The sequence below is a fragment of the Pyxicephalus adspersus genome, chromosome 5 (genome assembly GCF_032062135.1).
Source record: "Pyxicephalus adspersus chromosome 5, UCB_Pads_2.0, whole genome shotgun sequence".
Taxonomy (NCBI): domain Eukaryota; kingdom Metazoa; phylum Chordata; class Amphibia; order Anura; family Pyxicephalidae; genus Pyxicephalus; species Pyxicephalus adspersus.
The window spans coordinates 95862642-95869442 of NC_092862.1; positions in this window are offsets into that span (position 1 = coordinate 95862642).

Sequence of the window (6801 nt, forward strand, 5' to 3'; positions counted from 1 at the left end):
TTCTTTATGTTGGTATGATTTTGATCTTAAATATATACTGGTTTTAAATGAGAGACACAGGTATAATTTAAAGTCCCAGTCAACCCAAAAGTGATATTTAAGTGAAAGGGGTGATCTTGGTGTGTTAAGTCAGACTCTGGTTTCTTGTATGTCTTGGGTATTCCACTGGGAAGATCTTCCTGCCTAATTATCTAATTTGTTCTTGCTAACCTGTTCCAATACCTGGATGTTTAAGCACTTCTTATTCCCTTCCCTATAATTTAAAATAAGTTAAACAGCAGGGAAAGGAGAACTCTTAATGGTCACATCAAGTGTGCATGAACCGAAAGTCTGGTTCAGAGATCTCACTAATTAAGTCCCCAGGAGAGAGCGAAACTGTCCATAAACTAAAATATAACTCCAGACAAAAGTTTTTTTTTTGTTTTGTATAGTGTAAAGCGGGAATAACATTTCTTTTGCTGTCTGTGCCACTGTTAAGATTTCAGCTCACTTTCTGTTTCTGTAACTTTGGATCTCCAAATTTTAGGACTGATGGGTGTTGTGGAAAAAAGAATTGGTGATAAAACTTTATTGGAGAACACCTTTCTTTCATGACAGCTCTTAAGCTGCGTACACACTTCCAATTTTTGTCGTTGGATCTTTCACGATCCTTTCCAACGACAAGGGAGTGCACGATGCATGAACGGTGCTGTACATACAGCACCGTTCATGCTCTATGGAGGCGTCGTTGGTTACTTTTTTTACGAACGATTTTTGGCCAATCGGTCGTTCGTCGTTCATTTCCAACTATAAAAATTGGAAGTGTGTACGCAGCTTAAGTTTACCGCTGTTTAGAATTAGAGGTTAGGGAGTTAAGGTTAAAGTGGAACTTTCATTAAAAAAACAAAACACAATTACGGCTGGAAAGCCCTAGTTATCTCCGTGATCCTGGTACAATTGGTCCCGCACTATCCCATCCTCCTTCTTCCTGGGTGTCTTCTATCATATTCGTTCTTCTTGTGACATGCACACAGTAAGATCCGCACTACTGAAAGCTGCACTACCCAAGAAACTGGATCTCCATGTGTCTGTCCTAATTATCCTGTGAAATTATTTCTAACCCTCTCTTTTTGCTTCCCAGTTAATAACTACCCAGATCACCAGTCATTAGAAGAAGTTAAACTGCCAACACCAGGCTCTTAGAACTAAAGAATTTTTCAGTGCTACCATTTTAGCTTTGAAAATCTGAATTCGAACAAACCAAAGTTCCTTACCCACCACTGGCCCCTTGAGCTTTCTTTAAGTCCATCCTTGTTATCTGCACTAAAGACTAATACCTAAATTTACTAAACTTCCAAAAATGCAGAAGAGGGCAGTTTCCTTTATATTCAACATCAAAGTAGACATACTTGAAACTGTCTACACTTGTCTCGAGACATAGCCCAATAAAATCTATGGATCTGCATGACTACTGTGGGAGAGTGGGTTAATTAGGGTTAGGGAAGGCGGCAGACGTAGTAAATGCACTTAATTTATGCAGTTAACCTTTAACGATAATTTGTCAAGGAATAAGTATAGAGGGTACTTTAAAAATATGTATGCTTGACTGTTGCATAGGCCCTCTAGCTTTAGTATTTTGAATCACTTGTTCCTTAGGATGGCTTCTGACTTTACTAAATTAATCTACTTTCTGTAATGACCTTCAACTTTTCCACAAACTTTTGCAGATTTTTTATCAAACTTTAAGACCAATAATGCCCTGCCTAAGTTATACTGGAGTATTCAGTGCAATATTGTACCACATCCCTGGTGCTCAACACACAGCTCATTGGCTCTTGGTGTGCTTGTCCTAGACATGGTCTGGCTCCTGTAGCGTTGGTTGGATGGTTTCACCTCCAGCATGGTTGTGATTGGTACCCTGCACCAACCACAAGTACAGGAGAAGAGTGACAACACAGCCATTGACAATCAGTGTGGAAGGGTGAGGTCTAATACTGCCACTAGGAATTGTTATCGTGGTCACTGAAACCAATGCTGGGGTCTATTATTTTGGTCAACAATAACAGGGTTAAGGGTTATTAGTGTGTTTACTAATATCAATGCTGGGGGTAATTATTACACTCACTGATACCAGAGCTGGGGGGGGGGGGGGGGGTGTTCTTGCAGTCTTTAATATCAATGCTGGGGGTAATTATTGCTCTCAGGGATACCAACGCTGGGGGTTATCATTGCAGTCACTGACACCAGTTCTATATGGTATTATTGTGATTACTGACACTAAATGCACTGTACATCAATGCAAAACAAAACTCAGCTATTGTGCGGCCCTCCTGGGAGTGTTGGAGGCCTTACTTGCGGCACTCCATAATGTTCTGGTTGACCACCCATGTGCTACATTTTTTTGGATTTTAGTGTGATGGGTTACAAAGTGTGTACCCCATCCCCCCATGTTTACATTTAAGATACCCTACAGTCTTTTTTGGGAATACTTATTTGCGTGTATTTTAGCAACAGTTCAGCTGCTTTAAGCCCAATTGCATTTTTTACATTTCTCAGGGTTTAAGCAAAAATGGGTCGAAGTTCGCCAGAGTAGCCAGTTGCCTGCAGCTACTGTTAATGTGCTTTCTCTCATCTCTTTTTTATTATTATTAATATTATTATTATTAATAATAATAATAATATTAATGTTATTAACCACCTGAGCGTTACACTGATTTCTAGATTTCTGTTCCAAAAGCGTCACAGGTTTTCATGAATTTTTTTAAATTGTAGACCTGTAACTTACAGCAATATGTCCGAATAGGGTTCTAGTAGATATCATGAATATAAAAAATGTTTGAAACACACAATCATGTAAAAAAAAAAAAAAAAACTTTTAATAAAATTAAAGGAAAAACACAAAAATCAGCTTAAACAAGAACACATAAATAAATGAAAAATACTGAAAATGCGACGCTGGAACACGGAACCGACGCTGGATTAGCACAGCTGGACCAGGTAAGTGGGGATTTTAGTGTAGGCGAAAAAATACGGGGTTAACCAAAAGAGCAAAAATATTTAGTGCGAGAAATTACGGGCTTAGCGGTTAGGGGGTTAATAATTTAAAAAAAACAGTATTTATATAGAACAAAAATATTATGCAGCACTGTACATTAAATAGGGCTAACAAATGAAAGACAGATATAATTGGCCTGATTTATTAAAGCTCTCCAAGGCTGGAGAGGAAACACTTTCATCAGTGAACCTGGGTGATCCAGCAAACCTGGAATGGATCTGGTCTTGAGGCCTTGGAGAACTTTAACAAGATCAGGCCCAATGACACAAGAGGAGAGGACCCTGCCTAGAAGAGCTACAATCTTTCCTTCTGCCAATTCCATTATAGCCCTGAATTTATTTATTACAAATATCTTCATGCCTCTCAAAACATTAAAAACATCATTAAAGAGGAACTAAACTGAAAAGTCCCCAAAACAACAAAAATACACTTACCTTCAATCCAGCAGGGCAGTCTGATCCGTCCAAAGGTCTCTTCCATCAGGGCCTGTGCCGTCCTGGCATCTGCTCCGATCTTTGCCTCTTCTTCCGGCTTTTTCTTCCTACGTCACCAGACCCAGGCAGGAGATCAGGTGACATAGGTTGGGAAAAAAACTTGCTGATTTCCTTGCGCATGTGTGAGATAGGAATTTTTTTTTCAAAGGGGCTCCTTCTGCGCATGCCTGAGATGCTCAGGCATGTGCAGAAAGGGCACCCAAGAGCCTCCACGCTCCCCATTTATTCTCGATCACCTAGGTGATTGAGAATTAGGGGGCAGTTCTGTTTTTAAAAAAGAAGAGTGTTGCACTTAAAAAAAACAAAAACAAACAACAGAATTTTTACCTAACATAACAGGGTTGTCTACCCTTTTATGTAAAGTGAAATTTCTGAGTTTAGGTACACTTTAGGGACTCTTAATATAATTATTTCTTGATATAATTATACCCTACAATCTAAAAAAAATTTCCATGCAAAAAATTTTACACTTTTTGCATGAAAGTATGGAAGTTCGGAAAAAATTAGAACACCCGGCGTTCGCGTCCCTCTGCGATTCCTGATGATGTCCGTGCGTGCGCCCGTCGATGGGGGTCGTAGCGGGAAATTCAAATATTTTGTATTGGATTCAATACAAAGTCCTGTATCCATTCCAATACAAAATAATACAAAATATATTTATGTGGTTTTGTCTATAGGTATGTGACGTTGGACTCTGTTTTAAAATTTACCACACTAGGGAGGTGTTTTAGAAAAATATATTAATATACAGTATACCGAATTATTGCATTTTCAGTATTTTTGATTTATTTATGTATTCTTGTTTAAGCTGATTTTTGGTTTTTTTATTTAATTTTATTAAAAGTAATTTTTTTTTTTTACATGATTGTGTGTTTCAAACTTTTTTATATTCATGATATCTACTAGACCCTTGTTCGGACATATTTCTGTAAGTTACAGGTCTACAATTTAAAAAAAAATTTCATGAAAAACAGTGTACAGAAATCCAGACATCAGTGAAACGCCCAGGTGGTTAATTACTGAAGTAGATACATTTTGCACATAAACTACTAAAACTTTCAAAACCTATCCAATAACATATAACACCCTATAATAAAAAAAAAAGATCTAAAAACTGGTAATCTGCTGGCAAAGAAGCGTTCAGTGAACATGGAGAGACATCTAGTGGAGAAAGTTTATACCATCCAATTTAGTGTGATGCTACAGGAAAAGTGGGAAATCATATATACAATATAATACTTCATTTGTACAAAGAAATAAAATATTTCTCTGCCCTTGATCTGACCTGAGAGAGCAAATCTGAAATACAATCTGTATGTGTTTTTGTCTGTAAGTGATTGTGGGATAGATTGTGTAATGATTAAAACAGTAATGGATACTACAATGGTTCTTGGTAAAGTTAATTTTAGAATTTGAACTGAACAGGATTTTAAAGCTAATTTATACTTTTACATTATTTGTATAAATACTGAATTTCACAAATAAATTTTAAATATGAATGCTGCATCCATGACACATAGGTTCTATTCATCAGGGTATATTTATTATTTGTTAATATTATTATTACTAATATTTATTTTAAGGAATGTCAGATTCACTGCTTTATAAATAGACCACTTTATTTGCTTTTATTATGAAGCCTCAGCATGTTCCCATACAGAACTAAAGTCTGCTGAATAAAAAGTGATAACAGGCAGCTTTCTTTCATGAAAAAGAGTCCATGAAGTCTTATACGTTAAAGATGTTTCCACTAGACTGGCACCATTTTTCTTCTAGCGTACATTGAGCCACACATGCACACCTCAATGTACAGTTTTGGCACAATTTTGTGGCAAGATGAAGTAAATCATCTGCGCATGCACAGAACTTACTGTACATCATCTTAACTCAGTCAATGAAGATGACTATGAACCCAGTAGAAGACAGGATGAAGATGTAAGTGGTGGCGAGAGAGGGAAGTGCAGCACTGAATGGGGTTCATTTTGGCAGGTAAGTTTGCCATAACCACAAATATGGGCTGATGATATCCATGCTAATACTAATACTGCTGTGATTGGTAGTTTACGGAAGAAATAAAGGATGTGACTTTTGTTAAGCTCACAGGAAGTGGTAGGATCAACTTATATTTACTTATATACTTCTGTACTTGCTAAAAATGTCAGTAGACTGAAAAAAGAAAACTAATGCAGCCACTTGTGTATGGACTGGCAGTCTGCAATATATGATATTTTTGTGTTTAGTTATCCTCTGTTAACACTTCGTTTTGATAACAAAGATTACAAGTGAGAACCTGTCAGGGTAAAAGCATTGTTACCTATTGACTTCCTATTGACTTGACTATTGACTATATGTTTCAAAGCCTGTAAAGATCTGCATTACCAATTCAGCCCTTTAATTTATAGTTCATCTTTTTCCTCAGTCTAAAGGCAATAATAACACAATGGGGCACCGTAAAAGCTCACAATTAAGTGGGAACTGAGGCCAGGGTCACACTTGTACAGTACTGCGCCAAACATTAATGCTTGTAAGTGTTGGTGTGCTGTGCTGGCCTCCCAATGCACTTTGCCAACCATTGGGTGGTGCAAAATACTGCAACAAAGGGTATTACTTATGCCATACATTGTTGTGTGAATGCAAGCAAGTGCTTCATTTGTGCTCTGACATGAGGTGTTTGAGGCTGTTTGATTTGACAGTAACACAATACAATACACATCTGGGACTCCGCTATGCCCTAAAATTTAGGCTCAAAGGAACATCTACTCTCTTAAAACCTGACAAAATGAATGTTCTATTCAAAATCTCTCTGTTCTTGGATAAGACCTGATAGGTCAAAGAAAACACAGATATGATTTCACATTTTAGAAATGCCTAACAATAGACTACAAAAGCAGTAATACATTAATGTTTAATGTATATTTTCTCTTTATAAATAAAAACACATATACATATAGTAAATACTTATATCAACCATTAGATACTGCATTGACCTTCATTATATGGCCAAATGCCTGTATCCTAATATACATAACATGTAAAATCCAAGTACTGATTGTGTCTTCATCAAAACTATTGCTAGAAACATTGCTGAAATGCAGGAACCTAAAAATACCTGCAAACAAATGTGCTGTTTCTTCAGATTGGTATCTAGACCAGGCAGTAAAGAGGCCTATGACTTCAGCCTTAGTCAAGAATGAACCCCCATGCTGTTCTGACCCTTAGATCAACCTCCCCCATTTCATTTTCAATTACCACTGCCACGGATAGATCTGGTAT